Raw genomic sequence first — 23,081 nt, 5'->3', positions numbered from 1 at the left:
AGGAACAGCCAGCCAGTATCACTGCAACTTTTAACTCCACAAAACTCTGTTAAGGTGTCAAAAACACCCAAAGCCTTGCCTCTTACAATCATGGAAATAGTTGTTTCCAGTATGATATATTGCATATCTCTATCGCCAGCTCATGTTATGGACTGTCGGGCCCTTTGGCTATTGGAAACAGAGTCATAAATGCCCTTAAATTTAATCACAGTAGAGAGCCCATTGCAAACATCCCATTAACAATTCTGAGATCCCATTATTAAAATTCTTTTACTCAAGAACCACCCCACTCTCAGTACCAAGCTGTATTAGTCAGGGTTCTCTAGGGAAACACAACTGACAGGAAATATTTGTAAAAAGTATGAGATTTTATAAAATTGTCTCATGCAGCCATGGAGATGCACAAATCTAAATTCTGTAGGGCTTGCTGCAAGCCAAGGACTCTGGTGAAGGTCCTCTTTCCCTAGGACACTGGCTTTCTGAAATAGAGAAGTAAACTCTCTCTCTGAATGCTGAAGTCACTTCTTTTAAGGTCTTCTCCTGGTTGACTGATATGCCACTCATTGCTGACAGCAATCTCCTCAGTTGGCTGTGGATGTAATAAGCCATAGATACAGTAAACTGACTAATGACTTAAGTCCAGGAAATGTCCTTACAGTAAAATTAGCCTAGTGCTTGCTTGACTAAACAAGTGGGCTTCATTACCTGGCTAAGTTGACACATTAACTTAACCTTCTCTGAATTACAAAAATTCAGAGTAAAGCAAATATTAAAAAGGCAAGATACAGATTATCCAAGTAGAAAATGTAACATGGTTGGCAATAAACTCATGGATGATTAAAGTCCATGAAATGCCGTCATATTTCATTTAGTCCAGTGCTTGCTTGACCAAACAACTGGGTAACATTACCTGGACAAGTTTACACATTAGACTAACCATTACAGGGAGTTACTTATAGTCATTTTAAAATTAATACAATGGAGCATTTAAGGAAAAATCCTATAATGTTAATCAATAATACAACATATTGTGGTATTACTAATATACTATGCAGTAAGTGATATCTTCAAACTATTTTAACAGAACTAGGTAACTGGGTGAATTTCATCATATTATTGGGAATCTTACAGTGACTCTTTAAAATTTTGGAAAGTAAAAAACTGTTTAATATACCTAAAGAAATATTGTTAGGATTGGTGATAGCTGCAGAATGTTCTATATTTTTTAGAGATAAGTTTGCAGACTGGACTATTAAAGAAAATATTTTAAAACTCCTTTACCTCATTTGACTTGATAAACCTATACCCTCACCCTAAAGACAAATATTCTTGAGCACATTTCCCGACAAGGATATATAGACCAAAATTTATTCACTGGAGGCATGATACAATCTTATACTATCATCCATATAGTTCCAAATAAATTCTATAAAAGGATCCATGGACTTTATTACCTAAATTTGTATCAGATTACATCATTTATTTCAAGTCTTTGAATATGGGAATCTGATTACTTACAAAAGCCATCTGTCATAGTATATGACATTGTGTGTCATACTATATCATACTATATTAACATATATCATTCAATTTTATATAGAACTTATAGCTAGTGTGAGTGTACCAAAATGAAGTAAATACTTGCAAGAAACATGTAGCTTTCCATTTAGGAATTAATATTTAAGCAGCACTATACATATCGGAAAACTTGTAAGAGGATTGTTAGGGACCAGTTAGAGGAAATGAGTGTAAAATTGGAAGATTTAAAAATAACACAACAAAATTTCAATGCCCATGCCATGTGTTCTGCTAAATAAAATGCTTTGCTAATGCTTTGCTATATATATATGTATATGTATTGATATGATGACTTAGTTAACTCAAGCATAAGAAAGCAATACAGATTATGAAGCTCATCAGGCAAAAAAACTCCGCTTTTGCTCAGCAAACCATTTGGCAATTTTGGAGGAACCAAGGGCCAAGGGTCCCTGAGGAATGAGGAGTCTGACTGCCTGAGATTATGTAAGAGAAGTAAGCAAACAATCAAGCCTTTTGCACCACTAGGCCCTGTTGGTCTAAGGGCTCAGCAATCTGGTTTTTCCTATCATGCTGGCTCTCCAGGCCCCACGCCATTTTAAAGTTTCAAAGAGAGGAATGGCTCCACTTTCAGACCTGGAAATCTGACTAGGTTGAATGGGTCACTGAGAGAAGTGGATCGGAAAGTTCTTCAGGAGGTTCAAGTCCCCTGGACCTGGGTTTTGAGGTCCTGAGTCCCACTTCCAGAAAGATGCCCCTTGCTCTGACCTCTACACCCTTTCCTGGTTTTGTGAGTACCATTCTGCTTGGGGTTCAAAGCCCTAACTTGAATCTGTCTGTTGAGTATACTCCTAAAAAAAAAAAAATTAGTAATCCAGCAATTAATTGGAATTTAATGAAAAAAAAAGCAATACACAGACATATACTTATTTATTTTATTAAACTTCTGTTAATAATTGGGAGAATATGAAATAAGCAAAGGATTGTCTATAGAGGTCCAACTGCTGCATCATAATCCTTCACTATATATAGAGAGATAGATAGATATAGATATATAGATATGGGCTAACCAAACCAGGGGACATACCATCTTACTTACAACATATATATATATATATATATATATATATATATATATATATATATATATATATATATAAAATTAGTAAACTTGTTAATTGAAAGTATACAAAATAAGTGAAGGATTGTTTATAAACAGGGTCCAACTGCTATATCCCAATCCCTCTTGATATGCCTACACACATTCCTTAGCTCACCAAATTGGGAGAGACAACAACTTAACTGGCCTACCTCTGGCCAGAGTGCAGATTGGATGCAATATAATATATATGCATATCTAATTTAATAAGTCTATAGTGACAATTAGAGTGAGAAACCGGAATAACATAAACAGTCCAAAGATTAAATCAATATTGAACAAAGTCACAAAATGACAGAAAAAAAGAACAGTCTTACATAGAAACTCACCAACATCCAGCTCACAGCTGGGAAGCCCTGAATCAGCAGCTGATACCAGAGTCTTGATTGAAAACAACACCCGTGCAGAGCACCCTGTCCCAGGGTGGGACTTCAACTAGCCTGACCAGGGATTGTCCCTTTTATTGAGCTAATAATCAATGAATTTGATACTATAGATGCCAACTTGCAATGACTGCATCAGTTCCTGAGGAAGGGTCCAGCCTTCCTTGGAGGGAACACAACAATCCCTGGGGAAGTACATTCTAATGTTTATGCATCAATCCCCAAGAAAGTAGCCAGCTTTCCCAGGGAGGGATACAATACTCCCTGGAATGCACCCTATCTCTTCTTATTTGTTGCAAAACATCCCTAATGTGCCCACTGTTCTAGTGCTCAACACTCTTCTTAAAATTTGAAAAGTGCTGACAAATAAATATTGGTTTGCTGATTAATAAAGTTTCCTGCATGATGTTTCACATTAGGTTTGAACAATACTCACTAAATATTTTCCCAATACACCATGGCATCTCTCTCTTAAATGGTATTTCAGATTAAATATACATATGAAATCATGGATCATTTTCAGGAACAGGGAAGAAAGGTAGAGGAAATCATTGAACACTTTAAGAACAACAATAGGACAGTTTGCTGTTCAAATAATTATGAAAACTTTCATTAAATACAGCTAGAAAATCAGTGTAACCTGCTATTACAGAAGCTAAAAGATGTGGGATATTTTTAAACTAGCACTTATAACAGGTAGACATTGGGCACCAATTATTGCTAATAATTTTACTAGATCCAAATTAGATGTGATTTTTGATAATGGATATGGTAACTTCGGAGCATTGAAATATGAATATTAACCTTCAAAGGAGAAATATATTAATCAGGATATAACATTATGGCAATATCCCAGTATTGAAGAGGATACGTAAAGCAGATCAGATACCTAAAGAAATCAAATATATATAGATACTAGCACACAGTATGGAAAAAAAGACATTAGGTACTTACCTAATCCCTTGTTACAAAGCAATACCAGAAATAAACATACCAATTATTTTAGCCAAAATGCGAGATAAACCACTAGTATAAAATCTAGGTATTTGGACTATTATTATATATTCCGAAAATGAAAGAAATATAATTTACTGGAAGGAAGGAAGGAATGTGAAATTTTTCCTTCAAGTTTTCATCAGTTTCAAAAAATCTCAAACATTACAACTATGGAAAATTTTTATACCCAGTCCATAAGAGATAAAGGAACTATGAGGTTGAACAATGAGGTTTCTCATATGCTAAGAAGCAATTCACTCTAGCTAATCTATAAAAATATTAGAAAATATGATCAGGCATAAGAATATTTGGAGGAATATATTAAACAGGTCCAATTTCTATTACAGAAGGTGAAGAAGTATTATGAGTTTCATTTTCCAAAAATAAAGGCTGAACTACATTCTGCTTTTATGCTTGAGTGCTTGAGTATCTATTAGTGTTGTTTTTTAAAAAATGATATTTACTTGAAAGAAAAATTGTCAAGGAAACATAGTTGGATGGTTTGTAAATTAAATTTTTGGAAATTTGAAGAGAGGATGTTTTAGCATGTTAAATTATAGCTGATATTATAAAGATTTCATTAGGAATTATAACATTAAAATGCTTATTAAAAAAGTGTGTGAAAAATATTGTGACCCAATATCAAAGACTGGATTGTTGTGTATTAAAATGATATTAATGGTCATGAATCCCCAAAACATTGTAAACATGTTGACAATAATTAGAATGAAAACAAATTTAGAAAAACTTATTTTTGTAACAAGTGATAACCAGACATTCGTGCATAGATATGCTATGGACAGGGTTTTGTCTGCTAAAGGAACACACCTTTAATAATAATATTTACAACCAGTCCTCTGAGGCATAAAAACCCAGTGCAGATTCCATTCAAGGAAACATAGAGAAGAGGCAGACAGATCCTTGGTTGCGCTGATTCCCAGCTCTGTTGTCCTTGGTGTGCTTCCAGGATTGCTGCTGTCCTGGCTGCACTATGACCAGTGTCTCCCACTGACGACTTTGAATCCTCCACTGTCGCCATGCCATGTTGGACAGTCTCCCCAAACCTCTTTTACAGATCCCCTCGTATCTGTAAAAGAGGTTTTGGGTCAGTGTGGAAGCCTGTGTCCTTGTCTGCAAAATTGGAATGAAAATAGGTTTTTTTTTTCTTTTTAGATTGTTGAAAGGATCAAATAAGATAAGAAAATGCTTAGCTCAGTATCCCAGACTCTTGATAAATGTTGCTTTAGTACAGACATCTGATAGATTAGAGGCTAGATAAATAGTGGGTGGATAAGTAGGTAGGTGAATGACTTAGACTGATGGACTTTAGAGACTCTGGTATACTATACCTTTAAATGTGTTGGGAAACGGACTTGGCCCAGTGATTAGGGCATCCGTCTACCACATGGGAGGTCCGCGATTCAAACCCCGGGCCTCCTTGACCCGTGTGGAGCTGGCCCATGCGCAGCGCTGATGCGGCGCAAGGAGTGCCCTGCCACGCAGGGGTGTCCCCCGCGTAGGGGAGCCCCACCCGCAAGGAGTGCGCCCCTTAAGGAGAGCCGCCTAGCTAGAAAGAAAGTGCAGCCTGCCCAGGAATGGCGCCGCCCACACTTCTGGGCCCCTGACCGAGGGCCAAACAGACAACCGGGGGATGGGGCGAATTAAATAAATAAATAAATCTTTAAAAATAAATAAATAAATAAATGTGTTCCCTTGATCTGGTTATTGCATATTGATTGCTTGGCGCTTGCAATTAAGCAACAAACTGCATTAAGCATCCAAAATATAGTCATGCTGAATCTACTTTCCATTTGCGACCATCTCTCAGATCATTTTAGAGCAATTTTATGACACTTACATGACATGCATGACTAATATAAATGAAAATTGTTCCCACAGTGTAAGTCTGCAGGTGGTTTAATTAAAATACAAATTAAATTTGCCACCTATAGGACTTTTTAAGTTAAACTTATGGCATTGGTTGTAAAGGAGTAAGGGCTTAAAATTTAGGACAAAGACATATAGAAAGTTTTCAATGAAGCTTGGAACTCTGCCAAGCCTGCATGCCTGAGAATTATCCCATCTATCCCTATCTGAGGAGTTTTGTTTCTTCTTGTTTGAAGAAACTGTAATGGCCTCTCCCTCAGACAGTAAACTTGCCAAGGACTGATGGTCCTTTCCATGTTCTCTGTCTAACAATTCCTATTGCTTCTAGATTTTTAACTAGACTCAAATTCCAACAGAGTCCAGAGGGTAAGTCACGACTGCCACATTTTAAAATATGATACATGACAGATGATTCAAGATTATGGCATTCTTTATTTACAGAAACCTAGGGAATGTATGTAGGGATGATTCTAAGGTTTTGGCATCAAGGAGGATGAAATTTCTATTGGGATTATGTTGAAAATAATGATAAAGGCTTTCTGAGCAGAGATTCTATATGCATTATGTTAAACAAATGGGATGGGGATAGCTTTAATACTTTGCATTGCTGAAAAAAACCTGTGCCCAAAGATGGCTTACCTTAAATTAAATTAATATAGCAAAAATTCCCTATCATTTTACAGGGGCATGTAACAAAGTCATAGAGAGATTGAAATGGTATAGTAGATTTATCATGTCATACCTGTTCAGTTATTCCCTAAAATACTCTTCATGAGTATCTTGAGCATAATGTCCTTCACTAAAGCTAAGAGAAATCCATCCATGGGGAATCCCCAATGTCTGGGAGCTCAATGGTGACCATTTCCTATAGGGCAGAAATGACAGTGGAAACTGCTGTCATATAGTTGGGCTTCCAGGATCCAGTGAGTGTAATGGTATACAAGACAGGGAGACAACAAGCAGGACACTTAATCTCAAGAGACAAAATAGTCATCATAAACATATGGGTAGCAGCAATCAGAACAATCTATTCCACAAAGATCTTTGGTGTGCAAGTTGATCACAGTACCCCTAAAACTAAAATAAATACCTATTCTTTTTATGAAAGACTCCTTAGTAGAGATTAAGTATTTTAACAAGGGACAATTATCTTGGGATCTGAGAATCCCATCATAAACTGAGGTTTAATGGAAGGAATGAATTATTACTAATAAAGCAAATGAATTTAAAAGTTCAAATTTAAGAAGCTCTGTAGAGGAAAGAGTTTCAATCATACAAAGTATGCTTTAAATTTATTTAATTAAAGGAAAGTTTTATATTACATGAATATGCATATTGAGTTCAAATATGAATAAATATTTTAGATTCTTTGGGAATTTATAAAATTTATTGGACTGGTGAGATATTTTAAGGTTTGTTTTGTTTTATTTTTGATTAAGTAAATCAACAGCTGGTCTGAAAAGGAAAAATAGATATTAAATAGATTTCCATATAAGGGTATTTTTATTGTCTTCAGCCAAGAACTTGGAGTAACTTGGAATAAGAAAAATAAAGGTGTAGGAGAAACAAGGCTGTGATGCGCTGCATAGTGGCAATCAAGTTCTGTGGATAAACTGAGGAAGATAAAGATGCCAGATAGTCTGTTTTGTGTTTGGTTATGATTTCCCTCCTTTATGTGAAAATTTAAGTAATTGTTTATTGCATACAACTTAAGTTTACAGTCACACTTTGAAGGATAAAGGCAAAAGACACTTTTCCATACAGGTGGTAGAATGTAAGCAATTGCAAACAATAAGCCTCAATTTTAGTAATTTCAGAATGAACTGGAAACAATTCCGGAGAAAGAAAAAAAAAAAAAACACTGAAATTTTAATGAACAGCATTTATAATAATAAACACAACAACAATAGTAGTATAAGTGATAATGATGGTGACTAGAAACATTAATGGACACTGTGTCATAGTCAGGAATTGTTTGAAGTGGCTTAAAAGGATTGTTATTTAAATGTCACTACAAGGTAAGAACGGTTATTCCTTCTGTTTTTCAGTAAGTCACCAAAAGATAAAGTAACTTGTTTAAGCTCAACCAACTTTCAGATGAAAATTCCAGGGCACCATAGTTTTTCTCTCAGTCTGGAGAACTGGTTCATAGCCACTGTGCTAAAGTATTCTCAATTCATAGAATGGGAGAGCATATAACACTTGTTTTAAGTATCAGTTGACAGGGTAATTTTAGAACACTGGGTTTATTTGGGTTATGAAGATTATACTTGTATTTATTTCATATTTATTTCCTTCCTTATATTAAGATTATATTTCCATGTTATTTATGTGAGACATAATTGAAAATGTAATAAATATCACTAAAATACATTTTCATATTGTTAATTCATTGTGAATTCACGTAGTTATGACTGATTAAAACTGAGCAAATACTATTATATAAATAGACAAATTTTATCTTCCGTAAGATTAGTGATTTAGGAAATACTTGTCATAATAAGTCAACTCTAGAACTATCAGGTCAACGTAAATAAAAAAGAGAATCAATTCTTTATATAGAAAATGTGTAATGTGGAAATTGGATTTTGTGACAGTTCATTGAACAAACAATCATGAACAACCACAATAAATTGTAATTTCCTGTATTTTAAATTCTTTAAAGTTCATAGTTAAAGTTGGATTCTCATATACGCTATTCCAAATAGATTATTTTTCAAATAGATGATTATACATGTCAAATATCTGTAGCAAGGATAATTCATGAGCTGAGACTTTAGGGTTGAATAAATTAATGGAATATCACATGGCTGCTTCTTTGCTTCAAACTCATAACTGCACAATGTCATATTTTTTTCAGTTTTGTGAGAGCTCATATAGCAGCAGGAAAGCGTAATATAATCAAGGCAGCAGGGAGCTTATCTCTACAACTAGAATGAATTTACATTTGTCCATTATGTAAATGATTTTTCACAACTTTCCTGTTTGCTTACTTTAAATAGTGTTAGAATGAATTTCCACATGCACTTAAGAGAATGTTTACAAAATCTTTATACATTGTTATAATAATACTTAATTTTTCATCAATATTATGATAGATTATTTATGTATTTATTTCTGAAGTAACAAATTGTTCAAACTTGTTATTTTCCTCATTGACAAAGGAAAATCTGTTAGTATATCTATTATATTATTTGAACTAGACATGATTGTAGGTTTAATAGTAACTGGCTATTAAATATTTGTAGAAGGTGATCAATAGATACTCCAAATATAGTATTTACAAAGGCACTGATACTCAAATAAAAAACAAAAGCTAAAATTTAATCATTTCTGTGTTCTGAACAGATATCCTTAATACACAAGTTCTAGAAATTTATCATATAGAGTTTCCAGACTGCAATTTTTGAATTATGTGAGTCTACTTTTCTTCTTGTATGTTATAAATAGTTGAATGGATTTTGCTGCAAGTATGAAAAATATTTTCAGCCTCAGAAGACGTTAGAGTGCGATTTAAAACTGATGCATTTAATCATCAACCTTACTTTTGACTCTGAATGCCATATTTTTTTTTTTGTTCCTTAAATTTAGTTCACTTTATAGCAACTGCACAAATAGTCACTCACTCAGTCAGTGCAATTAATAACAGATAGAAAGCAAGTAGTAAAAGTGTTCAAACTATTTATTTCCTTTAGTTCAGACTCTTGGGGTAGTTTGCTATGGTACAGTCTTCTTACTAGCAAGCCGGTTTCTACTGAACAGCATGTGACTTTTTTCGCAGAAACACAGTGTAAGTTCACTGTTCCATTCCTATCACTGAAAACTTCTCCCAAATTGCTCATTTGCTTTTTTAAAAACTTTTTATTGAAGTAACATATATACAACTCAAAATATCCTTTTGTGCATTCAGCCATCACTATTTTGGTGAAAATCCTCACATTTAAAACCAGTGCTATAACTTTTTGTTTCTCTAGTTATGTTTTCAAAGCTACCTTCAAAATACCTGCACTTTAATTTTCTCCCAACCATACAAGTTTAATAGTCATAAAATAAAAGCTTTCTTCCCTTTCTCTTGCAACTCCACTTTCTTTAAACCGGTCTCTCGCATCTTTAGATCATTTATAGGGTGGCCCCTGCCCCAGACTGAGACCTCAATTCCTCTTCTCAGTGTCCAGTTATTCCCAGTACCTTTGACTGGCTCTAACCTTTGCTATAGTTCCTGCATTAATTTATTTTACACAACATCATTATTTTAATTACTCCCCCGTCTCTGAGATAGCTCCCTCATCTGTTTGCTAATTGTCTACTCGTCACCATTGTCTGTTTCTTCTTTATGAGGCACCAGGAACTGAACCCCGGACCTCCTGTGTGGGAAGCAGGCACCCAACTGCCCGAGCCACATCCACGCACCTCATTATTTTATAGTGCCTTTGTTATCAAATTAAATTTCTTTGATCGGCATCGAAGGCATTTACCTAATGTCAGAATAAGTTTTTTTCCATGTCATTCTTATTTTTTTACTTTGTATACTAAGGCCCTGAGTTACGGCACTCTTACTACTCATCCCTTTCTTTTTTTTGTTTTTTTTGTTTTTTTTGTTTTTTTTTTTTTGTTTTTTTTTGTTTTTTGTTTTTTGTAGTTTAATGTATTTTAATAGCAAACTTACAGGAACAGCACAGAAGACAGACAACATTAAAAACATGTACTTGCATTATTGGACAACTCAGTTAGAAAAGTATAGTGAATGGATGGAATCTACTGTATGATAAAAATGCTACAAACACCATTTAGTTGTCATCAATAAGAAATTTACTTGTTTTAAAAAAAATCCAAATGCTGGCATTGTCCAGAAAAATTTAACAGGTTTATTTATAATTGTTATAAAGTTGAACTGTTGAAACTTGTTCACTGAAACATTTTGACTTGCATTAATGCTTTATGTCCCCGCATTTATATTAAAAAGTCACACACAAATGAAAATGGAAAAACTGCCAATACCTGATTTCTGTCCCCTATTTTTCATTCACAATCATATACTTAGGTACCTTTTGACCCCATGGAAAAAAAATATCTAACATTCAGAACTACCAATAACAGGAAGAAGAGAAAAAAAAAAAAAATTTTTTTTTTTTTTTTTGAGAATGACATGTTTCCCACCATAGTGATTCTTAAGCACGCTCTCCACGTATGCGGCGTGCTAGCTGGATGTCTTTTGGCATAATTGTTACACGTTTGGCATGGATAGCACACAGGTTGGTGTCTTCGAAAAGGCCAACCAGATAGGCCTCACTTGCCTCCTGCAAAGCACCGATAGCCGCGCTCTGGAAGCGCAGGTCTGTCTTGAAGTCCTAAGCAATCTCTCGCACCAGACGTTGGAAGGGAAGTTTGCGAATCAGAAGTTCAGTGGACTTCTGATAACGTCTAATTTCACGGAGTGCCACAGTACCAGGTCTGTAACGGTGCGGCTTCTTCACCCCGCCGGTGGAGGGCGCGCTCTTGCGCGCGGCTTTGGTGGCCAGCTGCTTCCGAGGGGCTTTCCCACCGGTCGACTTGCGGGCGGTCTGCTTGGTACGAGCCATGGCGCGGAGACCTCACTACCCCTTCTCGGGCTGAGCGTCGAGCGAGAGGCGGCGCTGGCGCGGGCGAGCGGCAGCGAACACAATTGCTACTCATCCCTTTCTACCTCCCTTTCACATACCCAACCCTTTCTATATGCACAATTAATTCAAATGTTGTATTTTATTCTGGACTAATTTCATATTTCTTTAAAAATTCTAAATTTCTTTTGCTTAAATGTTCCAACACTTTAATATTCTCCTTGTATAACTTTGATTATACTGTAATGCATGGTGACCAGGAATTTAAAGGAAAATTCTAGAAGAACCATTCTCTTTTGCTCTAGCTTTAATTAAATATATTGGCATTCCATTAACATAATAACATTACTTTTCACTTATTTATAAATCGGGGGGGGATATTATAAAAGTTGCGATCAAATCCAATTGTGTTAAAATGATATAAAATCCAGGTTGTCTATGAGAACAGACGCCAAATGAAGTTCAGAAGAGGATGCAGGAAGACAAACTGTGAAAAAATTCTCTGAGATCAAAGATAAACAGATTAACTAGATTTTTACTCTGCTTCAATAAGACAATCATGAAGTAAACTTTTTATTTTTGATGTTTTACACTTGTAGATGTATTGTCTATTCCAATAAAATGATAATATATATTTTCTTAGGAAAACAAAAGGCAGAGGTAGGATAAAGCTTTACCTCCATATACTTTGGCTTTATGAGTGGAAATATCTTACAGAGTTAATGGTTTCATAATTTCCCTTTTGCCCCCTCTTCTAATCCAAGTGGATCAACTGTTGGAGAGATCCATTCTTGACACAAAGGCCACAATTCCATGTGCCTGTTTCAAGATCCTAATGACTGGTAATGAGATTTGTTAAAGGGCAAAGTAGAGAGTAGATTGCTTGTTGGGAATAGCACTGATCTGTGGAATACAGGCTGGATAAAGCAGGGAAGGACCTGATGGAATCTATTTTAGTTTGTGTTCCTCTAGAAACCAAGTGCAAGATTGACTTATTTGCATGATGTTTATTGGATAGAGCTATAGACAGCTTCGATAAGGAAGTGAGGAAAACAGGACTGAGAAAAGTGCGAGATGGAACTCTCATGACACTGAAACGGAGATTTCAGTCAATCCTACTAGAAGTTCTGAAACTGAATATCCAAATAAACTAAGACCTAAATAAAGCTTTGCAATGTTGAAAAAGTCAGAGATTACTGAAGAAAAAAAAAAGATTGAGAAGAAAATAGTGGCATATTTTATAGTTAATGAAAGATACTGAATGGAAAAAAGTTACCAGCTGTAAGTCTTGGCAGAACATGAAGCAGGAAGTACATCTTAAAAATTTATAAAGCAATAAATTTGGATATCTTTATATTATATAAATATATTTTCATACTGACATACAGCATCATGTTTAAAGCCTCCTACATGACCATCTACTGACAGAACATTTTAACAGAATGTGCTTATGGACTTTGAAGCCTGTATTTAAGAAAAGAAAAATTAATGTAAAGTTCTGTTAAGCCCAAGTATCAGTGGCATATTTAAGAAGATAAATACGAATTGTAGCCACTACATATATTAATCACTACATAAAATATTCAAGAGGTTAATAATTATTGGTTATTTGTAGAGCTAAATGTGCCTGGCAGTATTAACTTTTTTCTTCCTTCTTGTTTTTCTTGATTTGTCATATTTATCCACATACTCCCATTCTTCCTCTACTTTCTCATATTTGATGTGAAATCTAGATTTATGGAGTCAAATAAACATATAAAAAAAATTTTAAAAACTTTAAATTTAACAGCTTTGGCTCTTCTGAAAATATGAAATTAAGGCCTATTGTGTTAAGTGCTATGTAAAAGACATCAAAAGAACAAGACATACATATTATGAGATAAGATTATTATCACATTTTATTTTTTATTTTTTATTTTTTTAAAGTTTTATTTATTTATTTAATTCCTCCCCCTCCCCCGGTTGTCTGTTCTCTGTGTCTATTTGCTGCGTCTTGTTTCTTTGTCCGCTTCTGTTGTCGTCAGCGGCACAGGAAGTGTGGGCGGCGCCATTCCTGGGCAGGCTGCACTTTCTTTCAGGCTGGCTGACTCTCCTTACGGGGCGCACTCCTTGCGCGTGGGGCTCCCCTACGCGGGGGACACCCCTGCGTGGCAGGGCACTCCTTGCGCACCTCAGCACTGCGCATGGCCAGCTCCACACGGTTCAAGGAGGCCCGGGGTTTGAACCGCGGATCTCCCATGTGGTAGACGGATGCCCTAACCACTGGGCCAAGCCCGTTTCCCTATTATCACATTTTAGATACGTAATTAATTATCTGTTAGTTTTTCTAATCAACAGAAAAGTGATAACCAAAAAAATATATAATGAACAAAAATAATATATTCTCCATGTTATCTGCACTCTGAACATTTATGAATTGTTTTACATAACAAACAATCAATGTTGGGGCAAGGAATAATGGTGGAGCAGATCATCAGTAAGATTTTCACTATTTAATCAAATTGCTTTCCTCAACATTCTTAGAATCAATCAGTTGCTCTAAGGAAATGCAGATATAGTTTTGTTATGCATTGTTGGAGGAGAATGAGGTATCAATTTTGGGTCAATGAAAAAAAAGATACAAAAATAAAATTGGGTAAGGCTAATGGCCCAACTTATTTTCAAAACTGTCTGAGAAAATTAATTGATATAGTCATAAAGCAGGTTAGTGATTTCCTTTGGGAGCCATGACTCGAAGAGTATGAAGGGGGCTTCTAGACTATAATGTTTAACAAAATGCACCTAAAAATGATGGCACATTTTTATTGTTTCATCATATAAAATTATATTTGAAATAAATTTTAAAAATGACAAATAAAACCCATGGAAATAGAATTTTATTTTTTAAGGTGAATAGATCACTGTGCAAAAATAAAACATTGTAATTAATATTTAATTTTGGTAGATTCTAAGATATTCTCCCCAGATTTCCCCTGGCTTAACCTATCTGTGTAATCCCCTTCAATTCAGTGGGTGTACTGTCTGAATATGATGTGGTATCACTGCTGTGGTTAGGTTGCTAGTGAATTGAATTTGAATTAATCAAAAGGAGATTATCCTGGGTCGACCTGACTGATTAGATGAGCCTTGAAAGAAAGTGAAACATTAGAGAGATGTTCTCCTGCTGCCCTGGAAGAAAGTAGCCATGACTGAATTGCCTATGGGGTCATGTGGCAAGAAACTGCTGATGATTTTTAGAAGCTGAGAGTAATCTGTGACCAAAAGCCAGAAAGAAAATGGGAGCCTTATTAATACAACCACAAGGAAATAAATTCTATCAATGGCCCATGAGTTCAGAAGAGGCTGGTAATCCTCAGATGGAAATCTCAGACCCAGCTTAACACCTTGATTCCAACCTTGTAAGAACTTGAACAGAATATTCTGTTAACTATGAGAGAATAAACCACTATGTTTGTGATCACTTTTTTTTTAGGCAGTAATAGAAAATGAATAGGTCAAATTCACAGTTTCTCAATGGAACATCACATTTTCATCTGCAATTCATAATCTGGTTTTGCCTACACTATCTCATACATATTGGAATTGAACCACAACAAAGAAAAAGCTATGCAAAATTTGAAAAGAAAGCTAGTTTTGCCCTGAATAAAAAAATCAGCAAGATGTTTGTAGAGGCTTTCTTACATATTTTTTCTAGCAATCAAGAGTAGATATCAGAAGACTAAAACTTGAGCCTTAGGTAAGAATCAGACTGAAGAATCAATAGAAGAAGCAAGTATTTATAAAAATAGATTTACTCCCTTATAATCTCTTCTGTAATCCTTAAAGACTTGAACTTTCATGGTCCTACATCTTATAGCACTTCTCTCATTTTCACAAGCAAGCCCTATGTTTGTATAAAATGTAGGTCTTATTTTAGTTTTCTAGCTGCTAAAACAAATAAATACAATAGCTTGACTTAACAACAGGAATTTATTGACTCATGATTTCAGAAGTAGAAGGCTTCTTTACAGGGTCATTGTCATTTGACTGGTTGAAAATCTTTGAGGTTTCTGGTATTTCTGTCACATGGCAATAACCATGGCTATAGCTTCTCCTTTTTCCTCTGGTTCCATTGACTTCTGACTTCTAGCTGCTCCCTGTGGCTTCTCCTTCTTTATCTAATTTCCTTTGTTTATAAGGACTTCAGCCATATTGTTTAAAGAACACTTTCATTCCATTTGGGCATACCTTAATTTATAATACCTTCAAAGATCCTATTAACAAAGGAGTTCACAAATAAAGGGATAAAGGTTGGAATCTGAACATGTTTTTGGTGAGGGGCATGACTCCATCTCCAGCAGGTAATATATTGCTATAATGAACTGAGAGACTACCATCAGTGTCTTATTCTTATATGAGTAGGGTGGAGATGCTTTCTCAAGATCTTCAAAATTTCTCTCTGAGGAATTCCCCTCTGGGGGAAAGACATAAAGACAGTTATTTTGAAAAATGACTAATATATTTTAGCCTTCCTTTCAATTACCCTTCACAAAACACTTAGTATTCCTAAATTCACATTTATTTATTTATTTTAAATGTAATTCTCTCTTTAGTTTAATTTTTAATTTTTATTTTGTGCCCTCCCAGAGATGGCTCTCTTGATTATCTGTCTTCCTCAAAAGGCATCAGGAACCAAACCCGGAACCTCCCATATGGGGAGCTTGCACCCAATTACTTGAGTCAAATCCTCTTCACAAATTCTTTTTTTTTTTTTTTTTGGCAATGAATCTCATCATTTAATGTTCAATATTATTTGTCATCAGGGAAATGCAAATCAAAATCACAATGTGTATAAAAGGGATAAAAGGAAAAAAAAATCACAATGTGCTATTAATACACAACACTTAGAATGCCTAAAAATAAAAAACAAAAGAGAACAAACACAACTTTTCAATACTTAGTACTAACAAAGATGAAAAGAATGAGCCCTTTCATATGCTGCTGGTGGAAATGTAAAATGCTATAGCCACTTCAGAAAAAAAGCCTGGAAGATTCTCATAAAGGTAAACAAATACTTATTACATGACCCAGAAATCCCACTTCTAGGTATCCCCCAGAGAAATGAAAACTTAATGGAAAAAAAGATAAAAGATGACGACACTGAAAAAACAGGCGTTAGAATTATTGGACAAAAATTGTAAAGCAGTCATCATAAAAGTGCTTCAACAAGCAATTAGGAACAAAATGGAAATGAAAAAAATAGCAAGTTAGCAAGAAATTTAAAATTTCAGGAAATAATAGTAGAATAATAGTAGATAATAGTAGAAATGGAATTTCATAATTTTCAGATATAATAAATAAAATTTTAAAAAGTTCAGTGGATATATGGAAAGAATCAATGAATTATAAGATAAGACAGTATAAATTACCCAATCTGAACATTAGAGAGAATGCAGATTTGCCTGAAACTTACAGCAGACAGCCCAACATTTGGGACATCAAAGACCTGGGTTGTGGAGGAGAAAGAAGTTGGGGATAATAAAACAGTACTCAAATGGGAGCAGATATATGTGAAGTGGTTGGGTGTCTACTTCCCATGTACGAGATTTGGGGCTCAATCCCTGATACCTTCTGTAACATTTTGTTTCAGTTTATGAATTCCAAAAATAGATATTGGATTATGTTTGTGAACTGGTCTGTCCCTCTGGGCATATTAGAGTCTATTAGATTTAGAAGATTCACTTTTACTTGATTAAATAATGATTAAGTCTTTGTGAAATGTCAGTAGGATGTTGAGTCCCTGCTGCCTTGGTGGGCAGGGACTCATAAAGAAACTGCACCACAGAGAAGTTGGAGTCTTGAGCTGGAGCCCTGGGAAGTAAGCACACAGAGGACCTTGGTTATGAGGAGTGAGAGAAGACCCTGGGAAGAGAAACAAACCTTTTGCCTGATAGTCTACAACTGGTTTTGTGGAGATATAACAGCTGAGCCTGGAAAGAAGCAAGTCCTGGGAAGAGAGGAACCCAGAAAGCCTGAACCCTTACAGATATCAGCAGCCAGCTTGTTCCAAAACATGGCAATAAACTATGGCCAGGGAGGTAACTTCTGCTTTATGGCCTGGTAACTGTAAGCTTCTACCCCAAATAAATCCCCATTATAAAAACCAACCAATTTCTGGTATTTTTCATCAGCACCCCTTTGGCTGATTAATATACCTTCTTAAAACAAACAAATGAAAAAAAAAAACAATTTTTGGGAAAATATGTAGCTCAGAGTTTGAGCACCTGCTTCCCATGTGTCACATCCTGGACTCAATACATGGTACCCCCTAAAAAAAAAGTGCTCAAAGAAACAATGTTAAAAAATTTCCCTAATTTATTGAGAAGTAAACCTACATATTCAAGTAGCTGAGTGAACCCCAAATAAGATAAACCTGTAGACCTCCGGCCAAGACACAGTATACACTTCTGAAAGCTACATATGAATTAACATATCTTAAATGCATCAAGAACATAATAATGCTGTGGCTATAGGGGAAGAATTCAAATGATGGCATATTTCTCTTCAGAAACCAAGACTGAAGAAAGAGGCAGTGTTTTCCAAATGCAAAAATAAATAAATAAATATCAACCTAGAATCCTATGCCCAGTGAAAATATTCTTCAGGGATCTTCAAAAGTGAAGGAAACAGAGAATTTGTCAACACCAACTTAACCTAAAATAATGGATAAAGGAATTTCTCTAAATATAAAGGGAACACTAAATAAATAAATAAAGTCCAAGAAATAATAGCATAAATCTTGGTTTTGGGAAAAACAGGACCATAAGGTGGGCACTGATTTAGAGCATGCACAGCTTCCTGGAGAACATTGTCTCAGCCCTGCAAAGTATTACTACCTAGTTGGCACTGTAATTGAGTCTTCAAAAGACCATTCCACTGTTCTATGAATACCACTGCTTCAGGGTGGTGGGAAATATTGTAAGACCAGTGAATTCCATGGGCATGTGCCCATTCCTGCACATCATTTGCTGTGAAATGGGTTCCTCCATCAGAAGCAATGCTGTGTGGAATGCTGTGGTGGTAGATAAGACATTCAGTACCCATGGATGGTAGTTTTGGAAGAAGCATTGTATGCAGGAAATGCAAACCCATATCTGGAGTATGTGTCTATTCCAGTTAAAACAAATCACTGCTCCTTCCACAGTGGAACTGGTCCAATATAGTCAGCCTGCCACCAGGTAGTCAAGCAAACTGTTTCTGGTGGTCCTTACTGATGGTAATTGAGAAAAAAGCATTTGCCAGATCAACAGCTATATAACAGGTACCAGCGTAGTGTTGATTTACTCAAGCAATGATACCACATCTTGGAGTGCCACTGCAATTGGAGTCACCACCTGGGTAAGTTTAGAGTAATCTGCTGTGAACCTCCGAATCCAGCTGTTTTTTTTTTTTTTTTTTTTTTTTTGCACAGACAAAATAGAAAAGTTGAATGGGAATGTGGTGGGAATCACCACTCCTGCATCTTTCAAATCCTTGATGGTGGCACTAATCTCTACAATCCCTCTAGGAAGCTGATATTGCTTTTGATTTACTATTTTGCTAGGTAGGGGCAGTTCAAGTATCTTCCACTTGGCCTTTCCAGCCATAATAGCCCTCACTCCACAAGTCAAGGACCAAATGTGGGGATTTTGCCAGTTGCTGAGTATGTCTATTCCAATAATGCATTCTGGAACTGAGGAAATAACCACAGAATTAGTTCTGGGACCCACTGGACCCACCTGAGCTAAAACTCTATCAATCACCTAATCACCTGACCCCCACAAGCCCGTACTCTGCCTGGTGGACCACAGTGACATTTTGGGTCTCCTGGAATTAATGTCAGTTCTGAGACAGTGTCTAATAATCCCTGAAATGTCTGATCATTTCCTTTTCCCTAGACCACAGTTACTCTGGTAAAAGGCTGTAGGTCTCCTTAGGTAAAGGTGGGAGGAAGATTACAGTATAAATTTTTGGCAGTTTAACAGGATCCTTTCCCAAGGCAACCTGATCTTCTCATTCAAGGGGATTTGAGTCTGTAAACTGTCTCAATTACCTGGCCAAGTTGACCCATTAGCCTAACCATCACATAAGATATCTCCATGTTTAATATTTTGTGGAACAGTTTTCCATAGCAGTTGTACCATTTTACATTCCCACCAGCCATTTGTCCACATTCTTGCCAAACAGTGTTATTATGTATCACAATGAATATAACCATTTTAGTGGGTATGCAGTGGTATCTCATTGTGATTTTGATATGCATTTAGATGTTGGCTAATGATGTTGAGAACTTACATATAATTGTAGGCCCATTGTATATATCTATCTTCCTTGAAGAAATGTCTCTTCAGATCATTTGCCAAATTTTCTTTGAGTTATTTTCATTATTATTGATTTGTAAGAGTCCTTAACATGTTGTAGATACAAGATTCTTGTCAGCTATATGATTGGCAATATTTTCTCCCATTCTATGTGTGTTTTATTTTCCATTCATTTCTGGTGTCCTTTGAAGCAGGAACGCTTTTAATTTGTAAAGAAATCCAATTTACGTATTGTTCATATGGTTGCATCATATTTAAGACAATGTTGCATAATTCAAGACCAATTCTATGTGTTTTTTAAAAGAATTTTATATTTTAACTCTTACGTTTAGGAGTATGATCAATATTGAGTTAATCTGGATGTATAATATGACAGAAGGGTTTGGCTGTATTTTTTGCAGGGGGATACCATGCTGTTTCAACACCTTTTGTCAAAAAACTATTTCCCCATTGAACTGTCTTAGCAAAATAACAAAAATAAATTGAGTATGAATGTAAAAGTTTATTTCTAGTCTAGCAATTCTATTCCATTGACTTATTTGTCTAGCTTTATGCCTAGACAAGAATGTATTGATTATTAAATCGTGTGTGAGTCCTTCAGTATTGCTTCTTTTTTTATCAAGATTCATTTTCTTTTCGTGCATCCCTTGCATTTTCATATGAATTCAAAGAACAGCTTTTCAATTTCTAAAATAATAGGAGCAATAAAGTAATAATAGTAATAATACTCTACCTGGGATTGTAATAGGGATTGCATTGAATCTGTAAATCAATCTGAATAGTATTATCAGCTAATAATAAGTATGGGATGTGCATGATCATGGACTGTTTTTCTATTTTTTTGGACCTTCTTTATTTTCCTTCAGTAATATTTTGCAGTGTTCAGTGCACGAGCCTTGCACCTTTTTGTAAAATTTAGAATTGTGTCCTTCTGATGCTGTTGCAAGTTTATCTATTCTTAATCTGTAGCAGAAAGGTCAGTTTTTCACCATTAACTTTGATGTTAACTGTTTTTCATAGGTGTCATTTAACAGGCTGAGAATGGCAAATGTATTTCTATATCTATTGAGATGATTATTTGTTTTTTTTTAGTCTACTCAAATGATGTGTTACATAAATGTTTTCAGATATTAAATTGGCAATGCATTCCTAGGAGAATGCCCACTTGTTCATACATAATTCCTTTTATATATTGCTAGATTTGGTTTGTTAGTAATTTTGTGACTATATCTATAAGGAATATTGGTCTGTAGTTTTTCATTTTCATGATGCCTTTGTATTAGAAGAAAATATCCATCTGTCTTATTTCTATGGTAAGTAAGCAAAGTTATCATTCCAATATATGCAATCATTATACATCTATCATGATACATACAGACAATGAAATTTATATTGATATAGGAAATTTAACTATCATCATCATGTTTATTTTAAACAGAAGAAAAGCATAAAATTTCTTTGTGAAGCTATTTATTCAGAAGGCAAATTACTGTCATATTTTTGGTGCTTTTAAAAAAGATTTTCCTCTTTCAGTGCTGTTATTTTCAATCCAAATACATTCAATATATTTATGTAGGGTGCTGTTTATTTCATGTTTGTGGCTGGCACATAAACATTGTTTAAAATATGCACTTTTTTGTATTAAGGGTATTATTTCCTAAATTCTCAACCAAAGTTTATAAATAACTGATTCTTGCAATGTATATATTGTTGTATGAATGAGCAAGGGATGCAATATCAAGCTCTTACCATAAATGATCATTAATACTTGAGTGTTTTATGTTGGAGGAGAAAAAAAAGTTGACTATCATCAAATGGAAAACAGAAACATGATTATACCCAGAAAATAAAAGCAGTAAATGGTTCATTTGCTCTCTTTCCATTTGCAGAAGTGTAATAAAAATGCCAACTAGATTGATTTTTAGGCAAACAGTACAATGCAATAAAGTTAAGATTACTAGAGGAGATGCATTAATACACAACATTCCTCTTTGGTTCTGCTTTTCTACTTCAATTTCAAAAGGACTTGGGTATTTTAATTTCAGTTATAGATACTCATTTAGCTTCCAATTCAAAGAGAACTCTCTTTTCTACAAACAAATGTGAACACTTCTAAGTTACTTCTTTTTACCATACTTTTTGGATTTTAAACTTAATATTCACCAAAAAATCACAACATTTGAAAGAAGTTGCAGTCCAGTATATCATATAAAGTACTGAATGCCTTTCAGTTTACACATTATTAAGTTGCTTCAGCACCTGCAGCTGCATAGGACTTAGCACAACATATGGTGTTGATGCTTTCTCTTTTTAATGAAAATCTGAATTATAAATCTCTTATAACAACGGTGATGAGATGCTTGCAAATTATAACACATATTACTATATATTTAAATATGCCACACTTTTTTTTCTTATGAGCGAAAAGAGTGGCAATATTATGAAGTGATGTTGAAAGGGAAAAGGAGAAGAAATAAAATGGAATGAAAGGGTAAGAAAAAATGTAGAATTACAAGGTAATATCTAATGTTCCCCTTAAATGAATGACAGATAGGGCTAACTCTATCTTAAGAGTTAAATAATTATTTAAGTAGTAATTTATAGGTTTGTTTAAATTTTAAAAGCAATAAGGATATAAGGAATTATATTTATGTGTTTTATTGATGCAGGGCTGAGAAGTAGAGCAGCAGCTAAACAGAATCTATGCTAGTTCAGGATTTGTAAGAACACTATGTAAGATATCTCAAGTAAAATCTTCTAATATGAATTTTATGTCAGCTTTTTAAATATAGAAAAGCTAGGTTATCAATTAAAATGAGAAGTGCCAGACATACGGTATACATATACTAGAAAAAGACAAGAGTAAATTCTACACATTGATTCCCATTTTCAGGTTCTTAATGGCATTTATTCATACTACAATTTACCCAGTGAGTGTATGACTCCAATTCCTTCTTCTCCTATAAAAAAGAAATCTGATGAAAATATTATTCTTAGGGTTTTGAAGACTCCCAGCTATGGTCTTTGGGTTTTTTTTCTATTTAATAAAAATGAGAAGGAGTGGGCACTTATGATTATCATGAATACAGCAAAGGATGAAATTATATCATTGATGTGGAGACAGTGGCCACTGGAAATGCTGAAGTCAGGGAGAGGGACAACGAGGTGTAATACAAGGGCATTT

The 23,081-nt window shown here is 34.9% G+C and overlaps 1 pseudogene; it reads right to left on the bottom strand.

Moving 5' to 3' along the window:
- Positions 1-10,803: 10,803 nt before the first annotated feature.
- LOC101414512 (histone H3.3A-like) lies at positions 10,804-11,555 on the bottom strand (annotated as a pseudogene).
- Between the last annotated feature and the right edge of the window lie 11,526 nt (positions 11,556-23,081).

This window comes from Dasypus novemcinctus, chromosome 2 (genome assembly GCF_030445035.2).
Source record: "Dasypus novemcinctus isolate mDasNov1 chromosome 2, mDasNov1.1.hap2, whole genome shotgun sequence".
NCBI lineage: Eukaryota > Metazoa > Chordata > Mammalia > Cingulata > Dasypodidae > Dasypus > Dasypus novemcinctus.
This window is presented reverse-complemented; position numbering and strand designations above follow the sequence as displayed.